The following is a 24294-nucleotide window of genomic DNA, read 5'->3' on the forward strand; positions in this document are numbered from 1 at the left end:
AACAGTTCAGTTCATTAATCTTTTTCACGTCACCTCAAAATATTGACTTGGAACTTCTCTGTCAAAACAAAAAGACATAAGCTCTTGCTGCCATTCGTTAGTAGTTGCATATGCCCATTCAGGACCCGCGTATCTTCAACTTGGTACTCTCTTTCTCTTCTGTTTTCTATCACCATTCAGCTCTCCTTCACCTAGATCGTCTTTCCTTGTAGTATCTACTTGTTCCTCAGTTGTTGGTTCGACAACCACATCTTTCTTTTTCTCCACTTGCGATTCCGGACACTTATCTCCTTTTAGTGTACCTTCTGTCAGTATTCTTTTCAAGATTGAACTTACCCTCTTTTCTTGCTCTGTGGTGTTTTCTCTTGATGGACCTGCAACCAGTTCAGGAGGAGTCAGATCACTTTGACTTTGATCCACCTCAACTCATTCCCTTTCTGGGTCTGGCATTTGCTCTGTTCGTCGCTCAAGATCATCTGCTTCTGGGAAAGCCCTCCTCTGACTAGGCTCTCCTGCTGCTTCAGTTGAGATAGGTTCTGCGATACTCTCCTGGAGGTCTCCACCTTCACCTCTCACAGGAGCTCAGATTCGGTCTCAGCTCCTCTTTGCTTATTCATGATCCAGTGGACATGCCACTTTCTTCGTGTGACTTGCATGAATCCAGTTTGGGATCCCATCATACTTCACAGCTGTAGTAGTCGTTAGGACCAATTGGTATGGTTCCTTCCAACGAGGCTCCAAACATGTCTTTCTCACATGCTTTCGGACGACAACCCAGTCCCCAGCTCTCAGGTTGTGCCCTGGGTCATGGATCGGTGGCAGTGTGGTGGCCTCCACCTGCTGAGGAAAAGAGTGGACTACATCACCCAGACCCTTGCAGTAATCCAACACCATATCATCTGTAATTTTGACAAGTGCATTTGCTGGCACGGCTGGTAATCTCATTGCTCTGCCCATGAGGATCTCATGAGGTGACAGTCTTGTCTTCCTGTCAGGAGTCTTTCTCATCAACATCAATACTAAAGGCAATGCATCGGGCCATTTCAAATTCGTAGCTGCACACATCTTTGCAACTCTCGACTTCAAGGTACCATTCATCTGCTCCACTAGTCCTGATGCATCAGGGCGGTAACTACAATGCAACTTCTGCTCAATGTTCAATTCTGCACACAGTAATTTAATCACTTCGTTACTGAAGTGACTTTCCCTATCTGATTCTCAAGAGAGCAGAAACCCGATACGTGGTATCAGTTCGGTAAGCACCAGCTTCGCTACTGTGAGACTATCATTTCTTTGTGTAGGGTACGCTTCAATCCAGTGACTAAAGATGCAAAAAATCACCAACACATATCTCAAACCTCCACACACAGGCATCTCAATAAAATCCATTTGCATTCTGCTGAATGGACCTCCTGCTCTTCCAATGTGGCTCAAATTTACCACTGCCCCTTTCCCCGCATTCAGCTGTTGGCAAATGACACAACAATGGCAAACTGCTTCCGCAACTTGTCTAAACTTTGGGATGAACTAATCAATCTTAAACAGATGAACCATGGCATCCCTCCCAATATGTGCCTGACCATGATAGTACCTTGCCATTTGAGCCAACAGGCTATTTGGCAAAACCAATTGACGCTCCTCAAAAACACACAATTCATCTTGTCTTTGAACACATTTCAATTTGCTCCATGAAAAGTTTTCCTCTTTGTCGACATTATTCTGCAAAGATTTTAATTCTTCCAAAGTATCAATTACTTTCAATGCATAACCTGTACTGGTTGCGTCTTCTTCAGGTAACAGTTCCCACTTGTCCTTGAATGATATACAGTTCAATGCTCAAAACCTTGTAACTTGATCTGCATATCCATTTCCCAATGACACATAGTCCTGCGACGTCAGATATGTACTGCATTTCACTACGGCAATCTTTTCAGGCAATTGAATTGCATGTAACAGCTCTTTTATTCTCTCACCATTTCTCACTGGTGAACCAGAAGAGGTCAGGGAACCTCTCTGTGACCACAATTGACCAAAATCATGAACTATTCCAAATCCATATTGGCTATCCGTATAGATAGTAACCCTCAATTGAGCGGAAACATGGCACGCTCTAGTAAGGGTGACCAATTCTGCTACCTGGGCAGAATATACTCCTCAAAGCCAAGAAGCTTCCAAGGCACCTGTAATCGTGCACACAGCATATCCTGCTCTCAGTGTCCCTGTATTGTCTCTCAGACAAGAACCATCAACAAAAATAATTTGGTCATTTTCTTCCAATGGGAATTTCTAATGTCAGGTCTCGGTTTTGTGCACAACTCAATTACTTTGAGACAGTCATGTTCAACATCTTCCTCCTTTTCAATTTCAACATTTTCACTCTGAAGTAAGGTTGCTGGGTTCAGCACTGTACATCTTTTCAATGTCACATTCGGTGACCCTAGAATACTCGTTTCATATCTAGTCAACCTAGCACCAGTCAAGTATTGAGTTTTCGTCCTTGTCAGTGAAATCTCAATCGAGTGAGGGACCATTACAGTCAGGGGATATCCCATGACCACGCCTTCACACTGTGAAAGACTTTGACCAACTGTGGCAACTGCACGCAAACAACCTGGTAAGGCTGCTGCAACTGGGTCCAAAGTAGCTGTAAAATATGCTACTGGGCGATGAGCACCTCCATGGACCTGTGTCAAGACAGACAATGAACATGCATCACGCTCATGACAAAACAATGTGAAAGGCTTTGTGTAGTCAGGCATACCCAACGCTGAAGCTCTGCACCAACTCTCTCTCAACTCAGTGAACGCTCTCATTTCATCCTGGTCTAGCACTATGGGATCGGTAACTTCCTTATGAGTCAGCTTTTGCAATGGTCTTGAAATGACTGATAAATTTGGGATCCATTGCCGACAATAGCCCACCATCCCCAGGAACATCTCTGTGTGTAGTTGGGGGATTTATTAGCAGTATCGTTGTTATCCCTTCTCTGGATATCTTTCTTGACCCTTTCTCAATACGGTGACCCAAATACTTCACTACTTTCTGACAGTACTGCAATTTCAGTGGCGGAACTTTATGGTCATTCTTTCCCAATTGGTTTAACAGGGCAATCGTATCATACTTGCACTCGTCCCTTGTTTTGGATGCAATTAATAAGTCATTAATGTACTGTACCAAAGTCGATCGGAAAGGCAATTCCAGTGACTCCAAATTCTTTTTCAAGATCTGGTTGAATAAGGAAGGTGACTCTGTATACCCTTGAGGAATTCTACACCAGCAATAGACTCGATCCAGGAATTTGAAACAAAACGCTTGTGACAAAACAATGACCGTAAACCACTCTGCATCACATGGAATCTGGAATAGTATCGCAGCTGGATTGGGCACTACGGGATAACACTTGACCACAATCTCATTTATTTTTCTCAAATCCTGGACAATCCGAAACTTCCCACAGGGCTTCTTCAAACCCATTATCGATGAATTACATGGACTGCTCAACACTTCCTTCAGAACTCCCTGCTTCACAAAATTTGCAATTATCTGAGTCACTTTCATCAGGACATCTTGTGTCATGTTGTACTGTGGAAGTTGGGGAAAAAATGCATTCGGCCTTATGGTAACTTTGACTGTCTCCACCCCTTTAATCAGACCTACTTCCTTTCCTGTCAAATCCCACACATTCTCTTGTACTGTTCCCTGCAAATCAGGATGGAGCTCCTTCACTGTGAACATCGGGAAAAACTCAATTAATGGGTATTCTACACTTGTGTTTTCACACTCTATTTCTGGGGCTTGGTCTTCCTCATCATCACTATTCATCTGAATCTCAATTCCGTCATTTGAGCAAGTAATCAAATACTTTGTCTTACACAGCAAGTCTCTTCCAAGTAGGTTTACTGGACTTGAATTGCGGACTACAAATTTATGCAATCCCTGGAAATTGCCAATCTCGACTCGATGCCTCGGGCACGGCTTCATGCTTTCATCGCGGGCTTATCATAGCCTGTTATTGCCTTCATGTTTCTGGATTTTATTGATCTGTTTGGAGACTGCATTTCAGGCATACTTCTCGTGGGACTCCCATTCTTTTTACCTACACTCTGAAGCCTTGACAAAGTCTAGAAGATGAAACATGTGTCGGCTGTTGGCTGTTTTTTGGATTATTGGTCTCACATGTGGTCTTTGACCTGTATATTGACCACACTTGTTCATCCGTCAATAAATGTTCATTTTCACCTATTCCCTGGACTTTGACTCTACTTGATTGACCACTTGGATCAACCACACAGAACTTGTTTTGGTGTGCCCTGGCCTGCTGTTCATATATTTGATGTTCACTGACCATTTCCCAGTCAGTAATATTGGACACCTTTGGTGGGAGGTGCCCGGACGGTTTGGCACCCACTGGACTTTGATTGCTGTATGTGCTTTAAGACTGATATAAGGACACTGCTCTGAAACCTGTGTTGATGTGCGAGCGATGTGGCATCCTCCACCATCTTCCCTTTTACTTGATTTGCACTGGATCTGTAATCGGGTTGGTCAAGTACTGGTTCACTACCCCCACAACCTGCCCTGTTCTACCTGAAAGGGGCAAATTCGGAACATCTGCACTTCTCACTGTAGAGCGTGTAGTTCCTGTGTCCACCAAAAATGAAACTCTGTGACCCATAACCTTTCCCCTTACATAAGGTCCTCTCTGATCTACTTCTAAAGAAGTCGCAAGCATACACGGCTCCTCATCTGAACTACCACTCGTCCATTCGTCATTTATTCCATCCTCACTGTGTAACGGGAATTGGTGCACTATGTTACTACTTCTGTCTTATCTCTGCCATGTGACCTGTTGAGAAAACATCACCTGTTGCTGCTCCATCGGGGCTTGAGGTATTTGCATTTGCTGTCTAGGTACCATGGGAACCTGCTGCTGCATCGGCTGCAACTGTAACATTTGTGCACAGGGCATTTGCACCTGTTGCATGGCCTGAAAATTCTGTGTTTGATTCACATTATTCTGGAAATTTGGATTAGGACCCATTAATCTTGGTCCCCTCACATTCTCAAATGAACTGATGTCATTACTCTGCTGAACAACACCTTCCTGCACCATCATCGGACACCCCCGTTTCCATTGTCCCGAGGCTCTGCAAATGTGACACAGCAATAGCTTCTTCATTCCCTGTACATCATTCTGAACCACTACAGTATTCAAATCTGGACCACGATTCATATTACCCCCACGACCTCTACCTCTCATCTGAGGCTGAAACATGACATTTTCCTGCTGCTACAGTATCTGCAGCACAAAATTTCCTTGCGCTCTTGACGTAGCTGCTTTAATTTGCATCACCATCGCTTTCTCTTTCAACTTTTTCTGCTTCAACTCAATCTCATCATCACAGTATTTTGCATACTGCAACACCTTATCAATTGGCTTTGCTTGGCTTCAGATCAAATGACTCTTAATCATCTGACCAATTTCAAGTTTCAATCCTTCCACAAATCTGAACACAAAATGTAACATGTCTTTCAGCTCACTTGTTTCTGTACCACTTTATTGGTTGACTGCCTGCAACAATCTCTCATAGTACGCATGTATCGACTCCTTTGCTTCCTGCACTGTCCTTTCAATCCTCTGCCAATCGATATTTGTGGGCGAAATCCTTGATTTCAGGAATTCAATCACATTGTAGTAATATTTCATTACCTCAGGAGACGGTGCGCCTGTATTCTTATCTCTTTCCGGTTCACTTGTTTTCTCTGCCTAACCTGCTTATCTCTGGTGCACTCTGCTCACCTCTCTCGTAATCTTCGGGCACAAGTATCTCAACTATGCCTCTGTGTAGGATCCTAGCCTATTTATCCCCATCGTTTCCTCAACGAGTTCACCTGCTTCCATGCCTAGTCTGACACAATTCAAGTACTCCTCTCCTTTAGGGGCATTCTGTGGGGTATTCAGCTTGTCTAACCATTCAGTTAACTGCTGAGCTGTCAGTCTCTGTAACAAAATGTTACTCGCTTGGACTGGTGGCACCTGCTGTGCCTCTGCGTTCGGAGTCTGTGGTGTCAATAATTTCAGGCTCTGACCTACATTTGGTCCAGTCATGGCATCTGGAAGTGCAACAAGTGGACTAAGATCTAACAATGATCTTGATCCGTCAAAAGTCTGACCCACGCAAGAGACTACCTGAACCTGTTCATTATGTCCTCTCCTCATTAGACTCTGGGCCATTGCTCACTGTTCACTAACAGTCATTTTCTTTTGTGCAAATAATGGTACTGCTGGACCGACAGTAATCAGCAGTGATATTGCATCTAGGGCTGCTCTGGCACCTACACTCTGTGGAAGAGTAACTCCCATTCTCTGATTCATCATCAGAGTCAAGTCTGACTGGGTCCCTGTCATTGGCGTAAATCTCAGCATTACCTGCTGCTGCACTTGGGGCAACAAAATCGGAGTTGGCTCAGTCTTGACCAGTATTGGTCTCGGAATCACCAGCTCCGGGGGCACCACTAAGTTTGAAGTCGTCTCTAAAATGGGCACATCAGGATAAATTCTCTGTATCTGTGGTGGCTGCATCTGTGTCTGCACTATAGGAGTAGTCGGCACATTAGGACTACTTTTCACCACATTCTGTGTCAGGTTAGCATTAACCTGCACCGGACTCGCTGTCCCCGTTACCTGTGTCGGAGCTGTTGGATCAGCACTAGTACTCGGACCACTCTCGTGTACTGTATATGGTGGTGGTCAGTCTCTCAATAACTGTGTAAGGAACTCTTCATTATCTGATTCCTCCTCTACTGTTGAAGGCTTTCTAGCTCCCTTACTTTCGATCGGACTTCTGTTAGTCTTCCTAGTCGCTTTCTTTCCTTCATTCTCATCCTCCTGTGTAATATCTGGGAACAACTTAACTCCCTGCAAAGTCTCTGATCTCCATCTCTTCTGCTCCAAATCCCATTTAGCCCCCGCTAAAGACTTTTATGCCTTTCTCATCCTTCTCTTGAATTTCAATTGCTGTTGCTGTCTAGCTACCAGCTCCCAAACTGCTAATGCCTCAAACTGTGTGGGTCTCGGAAGGGGCTTTGATTCATATAGCGCCATCTGCAATTGCTCCAGAATCCTCAAATTGAACGTCCCATTTTCAGGAAACGCTAGGTTTCCATTTGTCTCTGTCAACTTGCACCATTGCTTTAACCAAAGACATGGTGCAACACCTCTCCCTTACATTACAAAGTAAGCCGGTGTCTTCTCTGGCGGTGTAGGCTCCCCTACACTCGCTGTAATGTATGTATCTCTCCTTAGGGCACTTCTCAATGCTTTGAAAAATGTCATCTTTTCTCCTTTTTGTTTATTCAAAATCAAATCAGGAAATGTCTTTTAATGCCAAGATTCTTTTCACCCACGTTTTCAACCAATTGCCTCTCACGGATGGCTGCCACTCTGTGCGCGACCCTTCTCACCAACCGACCTATCCCAGTGCGTCTCCAATGACGTCACACTCACACGTACTGCGGCTGACAAAGTCTTGCGGCTCGTCCTCCTAAACTTTGATTCACTCAAAACAAATGCAAAATATTGCGTGCACTAATCCCAAAAGAAAAACCAATAAACAAATCTGCTGGTTTACTACAGGAAAGGTAACACAACCACCTTGAAAACCTTATGGCTTTTCACTGATGGCTCTTTCCGCGCATGCAGCTATTCCTCTTTCTCAGTCTCCCAGATTTGCATGCAAAATTCGATCCGCAAATTTTACTCTCAGCTGATCAATGGGTCTGTCCCGGTGCACATAGAACTTGCCAAATCTCAGTCGAAATTTCCTCTCGCCCACTTTAACTTATTCCCTGACTTGTTGACCACGCCGATCAACCTACTAAACCAGACAAATTACAACATATAACCAAGTGCCTCGTACACTTCTCAATATACTCCGGAGTCTTAGACCACGCAGGGTTCGTACATCAACAACCACGTGGACAAATTTTGAGCACAAAGCGCCACACAAATATGAAGTTCGACGACTTCCCTACTTTCACACTGCGGAGTGCGTACACTCCTACTAAAACTGCATTTGGAGTATGCAAACTCCCTAAAAATTCTTGCAAACCTCACAATTCAACCTGCGATTTGCATGAGCTTGGGCATGTGGAACCTATTTCTCTCACTCTGTCACTAGAACGCCAGGAACACCCTCAACGACCATGAGCAGGATCTAGGATCTGGAAAAGTCATTTCTGGGTTTAAAGGGACATCATTTTCTATCCAATTATCATCATTGAAAAACAAAATCCAAATCTCACTAAAAATGGCTCTCAAAAGGAGCAGCTTCATCTGCTACCATAACCGTTATCACTCTGTATCACACACCTATGGCAAGCTCTTAACAAGACAACCCATCAATCTCTTACTATAACTTTTAACACCTGTCACTCTGTATCGCCCGTCTATGGCAGCTCCTAAAGAGACAAACCATCCTCTGCTACCACAACTGTTAGTGTGTCAGACCTCAATAAGTAAACTTACGCGAATAGGTCAATTAACCTTTTGACTCATAATTAAGAAGTTCTTACCATAGCTCCAGTACATAATCAATAATCAATACACGATAATCAACAATCATTAGTAATCAATTATCCAATAATCGATGGAGTCAGTAAATGTCACGCACCATGACCTTTCAGCCATGAATAACCACACATTTAATAAAAGTTTAGTAAGTATATTTATTCCAGTTATATTAACAATGCTAAAGTCATGTAGATTAATCTCAAAAGCAAATGAAACACATATAAAAACAATACTGGCTGTCCAAAGCGGCGGACAAAACGCAATCTAATCAAAGCTTGAACCATGACACATTCTAAAGCTACAGTGCAAATCAATAGCAGAGTCAGCAGCGACAAAGATGTAACATACATGGAAATTCAGCAAGATAATTCATCAATCATTGGTCACTGTAATTGTCAGTCTTTTATGAGGTCACTTAACTAACATCAGATTAGCATCAGCATGTTGGGCTTCATGCAAACAATTTAGAAACACAAATTTGGAAAACAATCAACTATGGATCTGTCGAACCAGCGCAGTTGGTACCTAGAAAGAAAAGACATAAAATGAATAACCGTCACGTTTCATTATATCTACCTATCCTCGGTATGGGTCATCAAAGCAGAATCAGTATTCGTCCTCAGGCCATCAGTCGATCAGCAAAGCATCAGGGTCTCAGTCAGAGAGTATGAGCCCAATGACAGAATGAATCTGGAATCTCTCAAAATCAGGTCTCTCGAGATCTCAAATTGTAATAGGTCGGAAGTCTTTTCCCCCTGCGGCATTGTTATATTAAAGTCACCTAAACTATCCCCTATTTATCCATTAGTTAGTTAATTGTATGTTTATACTTTATCTAATAATATTTCTACACCAAATCTATGAATTCTAATATTTCACTCTTCACATGCAATTGATTGGTCCACTTTACGATGTCCTCTTCATCTGGCTCGTCAGGTAACAATATTGTTGCATCTTCAGCTCCAGTCAGTATCATCATTGTTCTCGTCCTGGGAAAGTACATCTCACACACATTACACATAAGTTGTTACACTAGTGGGAACATCACCTCCTTGCAGTTGGTTCTCATGAAAAGCTTCTGTTAAGCACTTTTAACAAGACAATGGACATTTCACAGTTTAATTCACTCTGTCAGCATGTTTATTAAATGCTAAGAAATACAGCTTCTGCATGAGGCCTGGCAAGACTATGCCAAGCCACTTGCTAAATTAAGGCCTACAATTAATACAGCTAGAGCATACGTCATTAACCCTTAATATGACATATTACTACATTAGTCTCGTACATTTTCAAAATTTCATAAGTATTAATCATTAATTAGTACATTTCATGAACACTGGTGGCCATTCTTCGAGGTCACATTTTCAAATGTGTGCATTATTTTTCTATGTTATTCATTTTCTACATAAACTCATTATTCAAAATACATAAACACTCATTAATAATTTCTACTTAAAGCGCCTGTGCTAGCAATCTCCAAATGAGAACGGTGGTTCCCACCTCCGTTCCTTATCTCCTGCATGAATCAGAAACCCCTGTGTAGAGGCTTATCAAAGTCTTCGGTGTTAAACACCAAGGCCCGTGTTGTGATCAGGGCACACTTTCCCTTTTTGCACCACGGCGCCCCTTCAAACGGGTGCACCATGCCCAAACAGGGAAAGTGTGCTCTATTATGTTGAATGTGCTGCCCTCAGGGGCAGCGCATTCAAGTGAAATAGGGAGCAGCTGCTTCAAAGCCACTTCGTGTTTCACTGTGCAGGTGGCAACCCACCAATACTTTCAAGAGGGGAGAGAGATCTCCTTGCCGGCAGGTGCAGTGAATGACTGCACCTGCCTGAATGGGGATGTCTGTAGGAGTCCATGAGACTCCCTTTCTTCCCTCAAGGGCTGCCCTCAGGGGTTACACTGAGAGTGAGCCACAGTTTTGTGGTGCACTTCCAGAGCGACTCCTAATAGCTTCCTTGCTTTGCATCTGCATCCATAATTAGGCTGAGGGGCAAAAGTATTCCCTCATTTCCATGAGGCTGCATCCACAGGCAAATGAGGGAATGTTATCTAGAGATAGCACTGAGGCTACATGTGTATCAGTACTATCAGTATTACAGAAGGGACCGCACAAGCATCTGTGGTCCCTCTGTGGCACCTTTTGTAATACCAAAGTGCTCCAGGGGTGTGCAAAGTGGGCACCAATGCCCGTTGCACCTTCTAGGCACTTTCTGTAATACAGCCCCAATTATACATTATCTTATAAAATAATTTCCCTCTGTGACATTTTAAAATATGCAGGATATGTATTCACAAACACATTACCATTTATCATCTACAAGCTCTCTCACTAGCTATCTGGATCATGGTTTCTGGTGAGTCAGTTTACCTCTGCCTTCTCGCACTTTCAGTAGTTTATGATGACTGGAGTTGACTCCTGTGGAAGCCCATGATGGGTGCACATGTGCTTCAAATTTGGCCCTATTTGTAGTTCCACTTTTTATTCCCAGACAGCATGACCCAAAGTCACATCTGAAGATAAGGCAATATGTCAGTTTATTTTAGATTAGCTTCAATTTTACACTGAACAAATGTCTTAATGTAGCACCTTTGAGCATATAGCCGATCATCCTCTCCTCTCCTTCCCTCCATCCATGAAATAATGTCCCCTGGGATTCTAGAGTATATTCAGTTCTAGAGCAAATAAATGTGAAGAGTGCTAAAAGTGAAGAGAGTGCCATATCTGCAAGGCAGTGCGTGTAATGGAGCTAACAATGCATTTGTGGGTCTAATCTGTTTAGGAAACCCAAGATCACACAGATGTCCTCTCACCACTGCCTGATATATATGGACCCATTTCTTATCTGTCACTCTTGCTGTTTATAACTGAAGCATCTGTAGGTTTGCAGCCTTGGATTACCTCAAGATTACCCCAAGAGATGTGGGCTTTTTACTCCCACCCACAACTCCCTCTTATTTAGAAGAGCCATCATGTTCTTCCTGGACACCCTTGCCCTCTGTACTCCCCAAATAAACATGTTTAACATTCTCAGTAAGCTCAACATTTCATCCTTTAAAATGGGAGTCAGAAGTGCATTAAAGAGGTACAGAAACATTTGTACTATTTGTGTCCTGCCCAACCAGGAGACCGTAAGTGCATAGAATGTGTTCAGGTCAGCCAATATCTCGGATCTAAGAGGAGGCCAATTTGTCCTAACCAATGTCAAAAGGGAACTAGTGAGCACTATGCCCAGGTAGTGAGTGTATCTCATTGCTCACCAAAATGGGCATATATCTTACAGTAATCGGGCAGTATCATACAGGAGAGTCAGGTTCAAAATGTCATACTTATCTTTGCCATCTTAAACCCCTTAACACTTTCTCGAATCTGTCCAGTTGGTTGAGGATGGTTGGCACAGACCTCTTAGGATCAGTCGTCATCAAGGGACAACATCTCTGAAAAGGTAATTTTGTGATAGTTCACACAAAAAGTAAGTCCAATCATATACTGGGCATTGCCTGAGAGGAGCTGTTAACAGTTCTATTGACAGGATGAACAATTATGGGGATAGAGGGCATTCATGACAGGTCCCTTTTTTAAGGAAAAGTTACTAGACCTGCTACCATTTATCAAAATTGCTGCTTATAGTGTCTTCATATTTTATTTACTTTTTTTTTAACATTAAATTATATTCATTTATATTTTCAACTATTTTAAATTATTTATCATTATTTGCTATTGGGTTTTATTTTAAGTTCCTACCTTCCTTATTTTCTGTCAGAGGATGTTACAGTACCGGTGGCTTGCCATGCGTAGTGCTGTACTTCCTTTAGCTCAGAGTTGGAGTCATTTACTACTCTTTTGAATCACGTTTTGGCTGTAGTAACTTTAGAATTGTAGTTTGTGAATAGCAATGAGTTTACTGTTTTGTGGGTGGGCCCACATCACTCTCTAAACTCATCCCTAGCCTCTGTTAACCCCTTCCTGCTCTTCTCTAAATCTCACCTATTTTGTAGTAAATACGCCCTATTTTTTAGCCATTCCACCGGGCGCTTTCATGTTTACTACTAGGTAGTAAGCATACATGTGTGAGGGTCTTCACATAAGAAAGATACCAAAGGTGGAGGTAGTCATTTACACTTGTAGGCTAGTAAATAGCTTTTTCAGAACTTTAATAGTATTATTTTAGTGCTACTAAAGATACCGCAAAATGCAGTTTGTAAAAAGGCCCCTATATCTGCATACTGATCCCTTAAAAACAATCACACTTTCTGGTGCTTGTTTGGTAAGGTAAGCCGCTTCACATTCAGCAAGACTAGACCAAATTCAGCGTATTGCTTTGATATGCCCACCTGTAGCCATGCACGCTGTCATGCACCTATGTTTACATGCAATTCCCCCATAACCTCCCCAAACTATCCTTTGCTTTTAAGATATAATCACTTATGTTTACTATTTTGAGTTCATTAAAGGGCAAAGTATAATTGTTACTGTGGCTAATGAAGAAGCAGCAACTTTGGACATTTTTTTGCTAGTGATTCTTCATGAGCCTTTCATTGTGATATGACCAGTCTATAGCATAGAGTCTACAACTAAACAACATGGCTCATATGTCGTTTATTACACTTAGTTAATGCAGTATGAACTTCACCGTAGAAGGAAAAAACAATAAGGGCTCGATTCACAAAGGTAAACTTAGACTAAAAGTCTAAGTTTAGACCAAAAGTCTAAACTTAGATCAAAAGTCTAACTTTACTCATAGTAAAGTTAGACTTTTGTTCTAAGTTCAGACCAAACATCTAAACTTAGAACAAAAGTCTAACTTTACTCGAGTAAAGTTAGACCTTTGGTCTAAGTTCAGAATTTTAGTCTAAACTTAGACCAAAAGTCTCAAGTTAGATCAAAAGTCTAACTTTACTATGAGTAAAGTGAGACATTAGGTCTAAACTGAGACTTTTGGCCTAAGTTTACTTTTGAGAATTGGGCCCTACGTTTAGACCTAAAGTCTAACTTTACTCTTATTAAAGTTAGACTTTTGTTCTAAGTTTAGACTTTTGGTCTTAATTTATACTTTTGATCTAAACTTAACCCAAATGTCTAAGCTTAAAAGAAAAGTCTAACTTTACTGCAAGTAAAGTTAGACTTTTGGTCTAAGTTTAGACTTTTGGTCTAAGTTTATACCTTTGTGAATCAGGCCCTAAGAATATTGGAAATGCTTACATTTTATCAAAGTAGCCTTGTTTCACGACTGGAAACAACAATTTTGCTTAAGGGCATTTTCCTGCACTGAATTTACAACTTGGGAACATGATTTCCAATCTTGGCTTTAGCTCTTAACCAAAAAAATTTATTGCTTTGGGGGAAACATGTTTTCTCCCTGTCCCTTTTTTGTAAACAAGTGCTATGTCAAATATATAAATAACACCAATAGAGCATGCTGAAAAGCACTGTACCAATTGCATATTGCAGTCTTGTCAGTCTTTCAAACCATTATGGATCTGACTGACCTACCCCTTCACTAAACCCTGCTATCATCACCATCTGAAGCTGTATGCGGCTCTATTAGTAACTTCTTCAAAGAAATATTATCTGGAATCCAGCACTCTTCTAGTGATTCTAATGTATTAATTTTCCTTTCAGCACAACTTTCTACCATGGTTGCACTGTCCTCAAAGTCCAATCTTTCCTCTTTTATTCCTTTCATTGGCAGTTCTCTAACAGTTATGATGGCCAATCTTAAATCTGCCCCCCTCCTAGATCCCTCTCTTGTTCCTATACTTAAAGGTCATGGGAACTTGACCCTAAACTCTCTTAAACAACTTTATTATTTTATCCCTTCTTCAACTCAGAAGTGCCCAGACCACCCCTCTCCTAAAACTCTGGTGCTAATCACTTTGTACTTTCCATTTAGTGTCCTCTCTTCCTTCTCCTTGTGGTCTGTGATGTCTGCAAGGCATCTGATGTTTACAACACCTATCAGTCCAATATTCCAGTCATATGTAGCACAGAGTAATTTCTTCTGGTCCTTTGGATAACCTCAGTGAAGAGGTAAATCCTAGCAGTCTTGGTGCCTGCTGGGTAGGTCAGGGGGCTGGTTTCACCAGGCCTGCTTCAGTCTGGCTAAGATCCTTTTTAACCAACCCCACTAAAGCATGAATAATTCCTCAATTAATTCTGATTCACAGCCTCCATATTGCAGTGTCTTTCCTGCTGTTTTTCATCTATGTTATTCTCTGGTGATAATCATCCACTCCCGCAATTGTTTTTTCTGCTTCTAGGCCAATTATACCTGAGTTAGCCTGCAGTGATACTGCTGTCTCAATAGCTGCATTATTTTCATCATGTTTACAACAACTGGATGATAGGCTCAAAATTACTGATAGCAAGACAGGAATTCCTGTTGGTGTGAATCAAGCATGTCCTTGACTAGAATGGTCTAGTAAAATATGCCCAAGGCCTTCCCTAATATCAGATTGCGTAATTTGGCATTAATCATGACACTGACCTTAATCTGGCAGCAAAGGCAGCCCTGGTAATCAGCAGGAGGCTTTCACTGTTGATTCTGACTGATTTCAAAATAGTAGGCCCTGCATGCAGAAGGGGTGCTGCAACAGACCATTTATTTTGCTGTGATTGTTTCAACCCTCTTTCTTCCACCCTCAGGGGGAAGCCAGGCAGCCTCCTCATTTTATCACCACAGGACCTGCAGTTTTGGCCCAGGGAGTGAAGCTGGTGAGCGCATTATATCATTTTCATGACTTACCTGGAAAGGATCCTTGGCACCCTGCATCCTATTTTATGCCTGGTCTGGCCACATCCCCACATGCACTCTCTCTAGTGCTCCTTTGTTTTGTTCTGCCTCTTGAATCTTCAACAACAGTGTCATTATGGGCTAAATTTGAAGACTTGTTAACCAGGACTGTATACACCTTACCAGGTTGTGGAGGTTGTGGAAACTCTGTATCAAAACCTTGCAACATATATTTTTTAGCTTGAAACCAAGGGAATCCAGTCTTCTCAACTTCATCCTATTTCAAGGATTTAATAACTTTGTATAGAAGAATGGTATCAGAAGAAGATGGTCCATATGAGCACAAACATTCATCTTGATCATCTGGCTCATTTAATTCAAATCCTAATTTATCTCTTAATGTGCTGCAACACTTAAGTCATTTGTGGTCCTTGAACCAGTTTTCTTTTCTGGGTTCATTTCAACCTCATTATCATCATAATGTGCATTGCCGGGCCCCAACTTAGGGTCTGATTTAGATTTTGGCAGCCAGGTTACTCTGTCATGACAGTGATGGATATTCCGTTTGCCACATTTTAAATCCCATAGGATATTATGAGTTTTATATTTCGGCCGATAGGATATTTGTCACCGTTGCAATGAAGTAACTCAGCTGCCGAATTCTAAATCAGACCCTTGGGCCCATAGTTATACTTTTTGAGCACCGCATTTGCATAATTTCTTGTGGCAAAAGTGGTGCAAACTTACAAAATGCAATTGTATTTTGTAAGTTTGCGCCACTTTTGCATCAAAAAATAACACAGACGCGGCGCTAAAAAAGTATAACTATGGGCCTTAGTCTTTTAACTTTCTTCCTAGTAATGCAGTGCTGTGGCTAATGATCTGTTCATAAAATCTTGTAATTGGTCAAGAGAAAGAACAGTGTTTCTGGACTACCCAGGCAAAGGCAAACGTTTTGAATTTCTTTGCATTCCTCAGTCATGCCACAAAAAGACTTTCAGGATCTTAACATTTGACATCTAAACTGCTTCAACTAGATCTGAAATCATACTTTATGGGCCTTCGACATCTCACTCATCTAGTACAAGAAGATCTGGGGTCCAACAGGCTTAACTTGCACGTAGAAAATGTGCTTGCATCCCAATAACAGTAGGTACAGGCAAAGGCACTGACTGAAGCTCGGCTTGCAAACCTTGTACTGCCACAGGATCTACAGACCCTGTCTCTGCTAGAGAATGGCAAGCAGAAGAGAATTCACATAGTTTAAAAAAACTTTTGGGTAGTTTGAATTGTTCAATCTTTGTTTTAAGAATTTAATTAGGAATAGAGTAAAGCAATAGATGCCTGTCGCAAAGGTGCGCAGAAGTGCAAGCACAGAAGTGCACAGAAGTATACAAAAAGTGATGGATGGAATGCTTGAAGGAAACTCAGCCAATGGTAATTACTCGGGCCGCTTCCCAGTCCTTCGTTATTTTGCACACCATGCCACCTCAGTTTGGACCAAGCTATATGCAAATCAGTCTTGACATTGCTCCAATGAGAACAGTCCAGCCTGAACTGCCAAGCTAGGTCCTCTCTGAACCACAATACAAGCAACCTGGGACCAGCTTTGCCCTATTTAGGTCTCATCAGCCAGGTATTACTTGATTCCAGTGACATAGTGTGCACGGGACCTATGTCTTGGCATACCTGCCCCACTTATGGCTCTCTCCATGATGCCTTCCATACATTCCTAGCAAATAGTACATTCACTTCATTTCATACATGTTAGAGGTCAGTAATATCACCTTGCAAAAAAGACATGTTTCAGTGCTCAGCCTTTATCAATGTCAAAGCAGCCGGTGTTGTATTGCCATTTAAATGCATAGATCAATTTCATTGGGCAGCATCATCAATTCATAATCACAGTGGATGCACTAAAAATCTTGTACTCAGTAGCCCAATGTTAAACCATGGCGGCCATCTTTAAAAAATAATAATCCCCAATTGTTTCACTAAGAGTTGCATTCAACTATAAAAAATACATTTATGTACTGATCCAATTCAACCAATTTTCAACAAAATCCATGACATGTCAGTAATCTACAGAATCCAGAAATCAGCATTGACTTGCAAAGAAATAAATCCCTTATACTCAATGTAACTGGATGGCAACCTGCTTAAAGGTTTTTACAAACATTGTCTCAAAACGGGCAAAATGTTAAATATAACACAAAGGTCCATATTAATACTTTTTTAGCGCCACATTTGCACTGTTTTTTGATGCAAAAATGGTGCAAACTTACAAAATACAATTTATATTGTATTTTGTAAGTTTGCGCCGTTTTTGCATCAAAAAATGATGCAAATGTGGCGCAAAAAAAGTATAAATCAGGGCCAAAGGCTCAAGCGTTACAGATCAAAGTTCCAGACATCCAAAGGACCATTAAATGGATAATAAAACCCTACATATAAGTTGTTACATAGTACAATGAATAACTCTGCGTTCATACCTAAGTGGACCTTCCTAATCGCAATGTAGAAGGGCCTGTTAAGGACCATAACTATGTGAAATAGCTAACTCTGCTGCCTCAATTATCGATAGGGTACAATATCACATTTCAACATAAATAGATAATTCAGCTCTGTATGGGCCATTTATTGGTGACCTACTGACTGTTTCTCCATACCCAAGGGCCTCCCATGCCCTAATAGTCTAACCAATGTGTGTCCACAGTTGTTCATCACTGTTTAATTCACTAGGAGTCTTAGTCTGCAGCTCAATTATGTACCCTGACTCTAATTGTTTTAAGTTCTGGATCCTGTCCCCACCCCTCTCATCCCTTAGGACCTAATCTATACAAAAGAATTGTAAAAGACTGCTGTTGCTGTCATGATCTGTCTGGAAGTGCCTGGCTACTGGATATGATGTATCCACATTGTTTATAATATCATATGTTCTAATATTCGTTTTTTAGCTGTATGCACTGTACTACTCACATATTTCCTATCACATGTGCAAATAAGACACTGCACTGCATAGCTGGAATTGCGATTAACATTTTTGGTAATAGGTTTCCTCCCCCGTTTTCCTGGCATATCATAATCTTTAACTTTTGTGCTCTGTGATGTTTGATTTCTCGCTCCTCATGTCTGTGTGATTACTATGGACCAAGAGATCCTTCAACAAGGTAATCTTACTATAGGTCACCTGTGGGGCTGATTGCAGGCTTGAACCTATTACATGGTCCATCTGTAAGATCATCCATTTCTTTTTAAGAATATTGTTAAAACGTGCAGAATCAGTTGAAAACCCCGTAATCAGCCTCACCACATCCTTCTTCTGCTCTCTACTGGTGGGGGGCTGCAAGAGTAAGTGTTGTCTCTCTAAAGAATGAACACTTTCAGCTGCCTGAATAAGTAACTTCCTAGAATTTCCCCTTTGCTTGAAACTTGTCAAAGTATCTTTTTCTGCCTGTGAACATTGGCTTGATGAGGAACAAATTGCTTAATAAGTAGTAGCTCCCCATAGAGTATACTCCTGATCAGTCTGCGGGGATCCTGGCATTAGGCATGCAGAATGGAATTACCCACTGTCTGCTTTCTATAAAGCATAGTAGGTAGCTGATCATCTTGTACATAGACCTGTTAGCACGCCTGGTCCTTAATAAGTAAACTTATAGGCCGATTAACCTTTTGATTTGCATGGAGTATCCTAGATAGGGTATGGCTGGTACTCTAATGATCAATACACAACTCAATAAATATTAGTCATCATCAGCGATGAATCAAAATAACACAAAACCCCATGACCCTCCAGTCATGAATAACCGCAGCTTGTTATATGTTTTAGTAATTTTTATTCCCCTATTTGTTACAATACTAAGTCATAAGATTAATTCAATGCAATTCAAATCAAATCAAAAGAATTTCATATTAGTTTATTATAAGGCGGCAAAAACATAATCCAACCAAAACTTGCATCAAAACATATTCTAATGCATTAGTAAAATTAAATAGAAAGATCAAAGGTAATAAATCTTCCCTATTCACTGAGTTCAGCAAAACAGTCTCTCAATCATTTGTCTCTACGTCAGTCAGCCATCATCTAGTCCAGACTAGCATCAGCATGTGGGACTTCATGCAAAAACAATTTAGAACAAGAATTTTAGAAAACCATCTAGCTAAGAAAACTATTAGACAGCGCACTTGGTACCTACAGATTTATTTTCAATCACATTATCATAGCTACCTATCCTCGGTATGGATCATCAACAGAGTCAGTCTTCGTCTTCAGGTCATCAGTCGGTCAGCATCACATCAGACTCACAAAAGTATGAGCCCGATGACAGAATCTCGAATAGCATCTAGCATCTGCGTCTGGCATCTGACATCTCTCTTCATCTGTCTGATCTCCCCTCTGTCAGGTTGTTATATCGAAGTTACCCAGACTATCCCTCAATTTCCAACTGGTCAATTAATCACTACACAATAGTTACCAAAATGGTGATGTACCGCTAAGGGAGCAACTATTCAGAAATGGTAAACAAAGAGTCCAATACTCCAGTGATGATGAGGATGCAAATCTTCCATTTAATACTGTTCAATTCTTGGTATTCGTAGTCATGGATAAAAATACCAGAAAAAGTGATGTCCAGCATAAAGTAGCCATTAGTCGGATTGTCTCCTCATATCGGGACCGGCACTTTCACGTTACCGGCCCCGCAATGGCCCTACCGGTCACTTGGACCCAGTGACCGACTATTGGTTACTTTATGCTGGGCATCACTTTTTCTGGTATTTTTATCCATGACTGCATCATTAATCACTATGACTGACTGGACATCACTTTGCCCTGAAGAAGCCCTTTGTTGATGGGCGAAACGCGTTGGCTGTCTAACCTATATATATTGTGATGTAACACAGTCTTCGGTACGAATACCAAGAATTGAACAGTATTAAATGGAAGATTTGCATCCTCATCATCACTGGAGTATTGGACTCTTTGTTTACCAATTCTGAATAGTTGCTCCCTTGGCGGTGCATCACCATTTTGTTTTCTTTGTGTTGGGGCCTTATCGCCTCACAGGCTCTGTATGCAGCAGGGGCCTAGGTGTTTTTTGCACGCTATCTAATTCTTGTAACAAAATATTCCTCTACGAACTACTGTAACTAATAGGGTATTCTTGTGGATTTTGTGCGTTGTCTGAGCTTTCTGCATTTTGTGTTGCCTGTTTCTACACAATAGTTGTTCTATTCCAAATCTATGAATTCTAATATTTCACAGTTCTCATGTCATTGATTGGTCCGCTTTACGATGTCTTCATCATCCGGCTTGTCAGGTATCAAAAATGTTGCATCTTCTTCTACAGTCAGTGCCTTCATTGTTCAAGTCCTGGGAAAGTACACTCAGTGCGCTTTACACTCTTATGGCCACATTTATACTTTTTGAAGCAAAACTGCACCGATGCAGTTTTGCGTCAAACATTTTACCGCCGGCTAACGCCATTTATTTGCACCGCTTGGGCGTCAAATTTATACTTTGATGCACAGCGGCGCAGACCACTGGTGTGAGTCATTTTTTTTAACTCAAACCAATGCGTCACGTCGTAATGAAAAATTACGTTAATGCTGCGAAAATGACTGTGAGCTGGTTTACGACGTCGTAAACCGAATACGTGCTGTTTTTTGATGCAATTGCGTCAAAAATCAGGGCAAACACAGCAGAATGTGCTAAGGAGAGCCAAAATGGATCCAAGATGCTTGCACAGACCCCAGGAAGATGACAACAGACCAGGAACGAGCCAGGAGGATCTCCCAGGCCTATGCCCCACCTGCATGTCACATGTATTGTGGTCAGTTTGGGGACTTGTCAGCATCACAACCTCTAGGTGTTGGTTCTGGCCAATTTGTGACTTGCCACCTTCTTGTCCGACTCAACCCTCCGTCTACTTCCATTCTCATGGTTAGGCCTTTCACTGGCTGTGGGTGTTCTGATGGCACTTGCACCACACTTAACATTCTGGAACTGACCCAGTCTCTGATATTTCACATCCACCTATATGTTGCAGAGACCTAGCATATACTATGTATTGCATTGGCATGGGACGATAAGGGTGTCAGCATTGGTAGTGTGTACTGCTGATGTTGGGGAATGTGTGCTACATAGGATTGCACTGATGATCCTAGCAGTGTTCCATTTCCTCTTCTGACTGTGCGGGTGCATTTCACTAGCCAGTTCCTGCTCCTCTGCACTGAAGCAACACTTTCTTTTCTTCTTCTCCCTGTCCTGGCCCCAACTATCATGAGGTGGCAAACATGCTCCATCATTTGTTTGCAGACTCATTCATGGAGTTTATTCCTCTCATCATGTGTATCCACGAGAGACATGCAAAGCCACTTTCCTGGAGGACTGCAATACCAGTCACCCAGCTATTGTGACTAAGACCAATGTAAAACACACAGGTACAATGTACAGAGGGCCAGGGATAGTCGTTACCCCTCAATTTGTAGCATTTGCTTCATTTTATGTGCCACAGCTATGGTAAGTTGCACCAAACATTTTGATATTAACTTTTGGCATCTATCCCTAATTTAATTGTGGCACAACAAAGTCCAAATATCAGTCTAAGATGTTACCTGAGGTCAGCTATAACTTGTTACGTATTTGTCAGAATCCAGTTCAGATATGTATCAGAAATAATTGAGGGGCACAGTATTTCATGAAAATATCAGGATTAAAAATGTCTTTCCTGGTACACTCACAGACCATCCATAAAACATATGTTAGAGGCACATTTGCATCATCTATTGACGTGAAGGCAGCATTAATTTACAGACTCCTGTTGTGTTTTGTAAGTTAATGCAGCTGTTGCGTCAACAAATGACGGTAATGTGTAGGAATTATTGTATAACTCACACAACTGTATGTTTAACTTGCATTCCACATGTCCAAAAACATTGCCTGCAGCACATGAACAAATCTGCTACTATCACTACAGAGCATTTAAATGTGCACATTACTCTGATTTGTACTCACCAACAGGGCCACCAATCGCAATCCCCAGGTGGTCCAGCAGGTCTTGCTCCCTGGCAACCAGGTCAGCCCAACGGTGTTTCAGCTGGTGGTCATTGCGCGGTGTGTTGTAGATTCTTTGGAGATGGTACAGGACCTTTGCCCACCAAAGCCTCCTTGCCTCTGTGTGATACCCCTGTATCACAAACCCACCTGCTTCTATCATGAAAGGTAGGAAGTGGCACACCAGCCAGATAAATGCCCCCAGCTCCTCCTCTCCCATCCTGCCAAGCAGAGGCCTACCCAACATGCTTGCAAAAAAAATGTGATAAAGGGGTACAGAGGATAATGAAGGGACAATAGGAGAGGGAAATGAAACAAAATTAACACAAAACAGCCCAACTATCCCCAAACTAACACTACTCACAACAGACTCCCAACAGTACAAAGAAACATTTATACACCAGAAATGACAAAAATACACTTACACAGGATACCACAGACACTTAGGAAACACCAAAAGACAATTTAAAGACCACACAGGAGACAAATTCACTAAATGCACAGAGAGACAAGTCAAAACACAGCCACACAGTCAGGAAATATCACAGACTGCAAAGTGAAAGTGAAAGTACACGCACTGTACCAATTCTGTAAACAGGATATCCTATTACATCACTTCCTGCCTTAAATGCAGTGCGTTTTTATTCTTATGAGTCAAAATATTATAATGCTTACAGTGTGCGCGTCATTTATTTTTGACGCACATGCTTAGAAATTACCCCACATCCATATTTTCAAAGATTTATCATACTTAACCAATTTCATGGGGTACAGTGTGGGAATTACCGTTCAGGGCCAATGGATGTATCATGGCAATGAGCGTCATTTTTCGATGCGTAGGTGTCCGTTTGCGCCAAAATTTCTGTCTTTGACTGGGTTTGGGTAATTTCTCATTTGTAATAATACATGACAGGTGTGACAATACAGAGATAGGCTGCTGTCACCTACATTGTGCATTCCGATGTATGGGCTCATGTGACAGATCATACTACTGTGGACCATGATCCTCTAGTTGATGTCCCAGATTTGCACTCTTCACTGACGCAATAGATGGCCAAACGTGTGGAATACAAATAGGTATTGCCCAGTTTGGGCATGTTTTGCATCAATAGAGGATAGCAAGGCTATGCAACTCAATACAGTAATTCAATGCCTGTGTGTCAATGTGTGTGAATTGGCTCTTTCTAATGTAGTTGTCCCACTGTGTGAACATCACAAGACACTTTTTCTGAAATCTGCTTGTATGCGTTTGTAGTCAATGTGTCCAACCATCAGATGCTATTCAGTGTGGAAATGAGAAACGAAATGTGTTTGTCATACATGTAGCAACAAATGCTGTGTGAACTTCCAAGGTTTTTTGGGACAAAAGCATCACCAATGACAAACCATGCACAGGATAGATAGAAGACGGTTGATCATGGCAATGTTCCATGACTAAGCCATCACATGTCCTGGAATGTTGGATACTACTTCCTAGGCACTTGCTTGTATACTACCCATGAGTCAGGCATTGGATAATGCTATGTGGGTACGGTGTTTGTGACACCGAGTCCCAAAAACCATCCACAAATGTCATGTCACACCACAGTTTGAGTCATATAAAGGAGCCATGTTTCTCCTGTGGCAGTGGAGGACCACCAGACCAAGCAGCACGTGTGCACATATTTCCAGTGGTTAATTGCACAAAGGTGTCCAGTTCAAGTGTGTGGGGCCATGTGTAGCCTGAGTCATTATTGGGGTCCATGTTGTCACAATTACATGCAGGTCTAGTCACGAGTTTGTGGAGCCATTTCCTGCATTTACAAAGTATCCTTCACAGTTGAATTGAAGGAAAGCCGAAGAGGAATTGAGAACACACATGGGGATAGTCCAGCTGTGGCACTGCAGACGTGTTATAAGACTGACAACAGGGCAACCTTGGTGTGCTG

The sequence above is a fragment of the Pleurodeles waltl genome, chromosome 10, assembly GCF_031143425.1.
Source record: "Pleurodeles waltl isolate 20211129_DDA chromosome 10, aPleWal1.hap1.20221129, whole genome shotgun sequence".
Lineage (NCBI taxonomy): Eukaryota > Metazoa > Chordata > Amphibia > Caudata > Salamandridae > Pleurodeles > Pleurodeles waltl.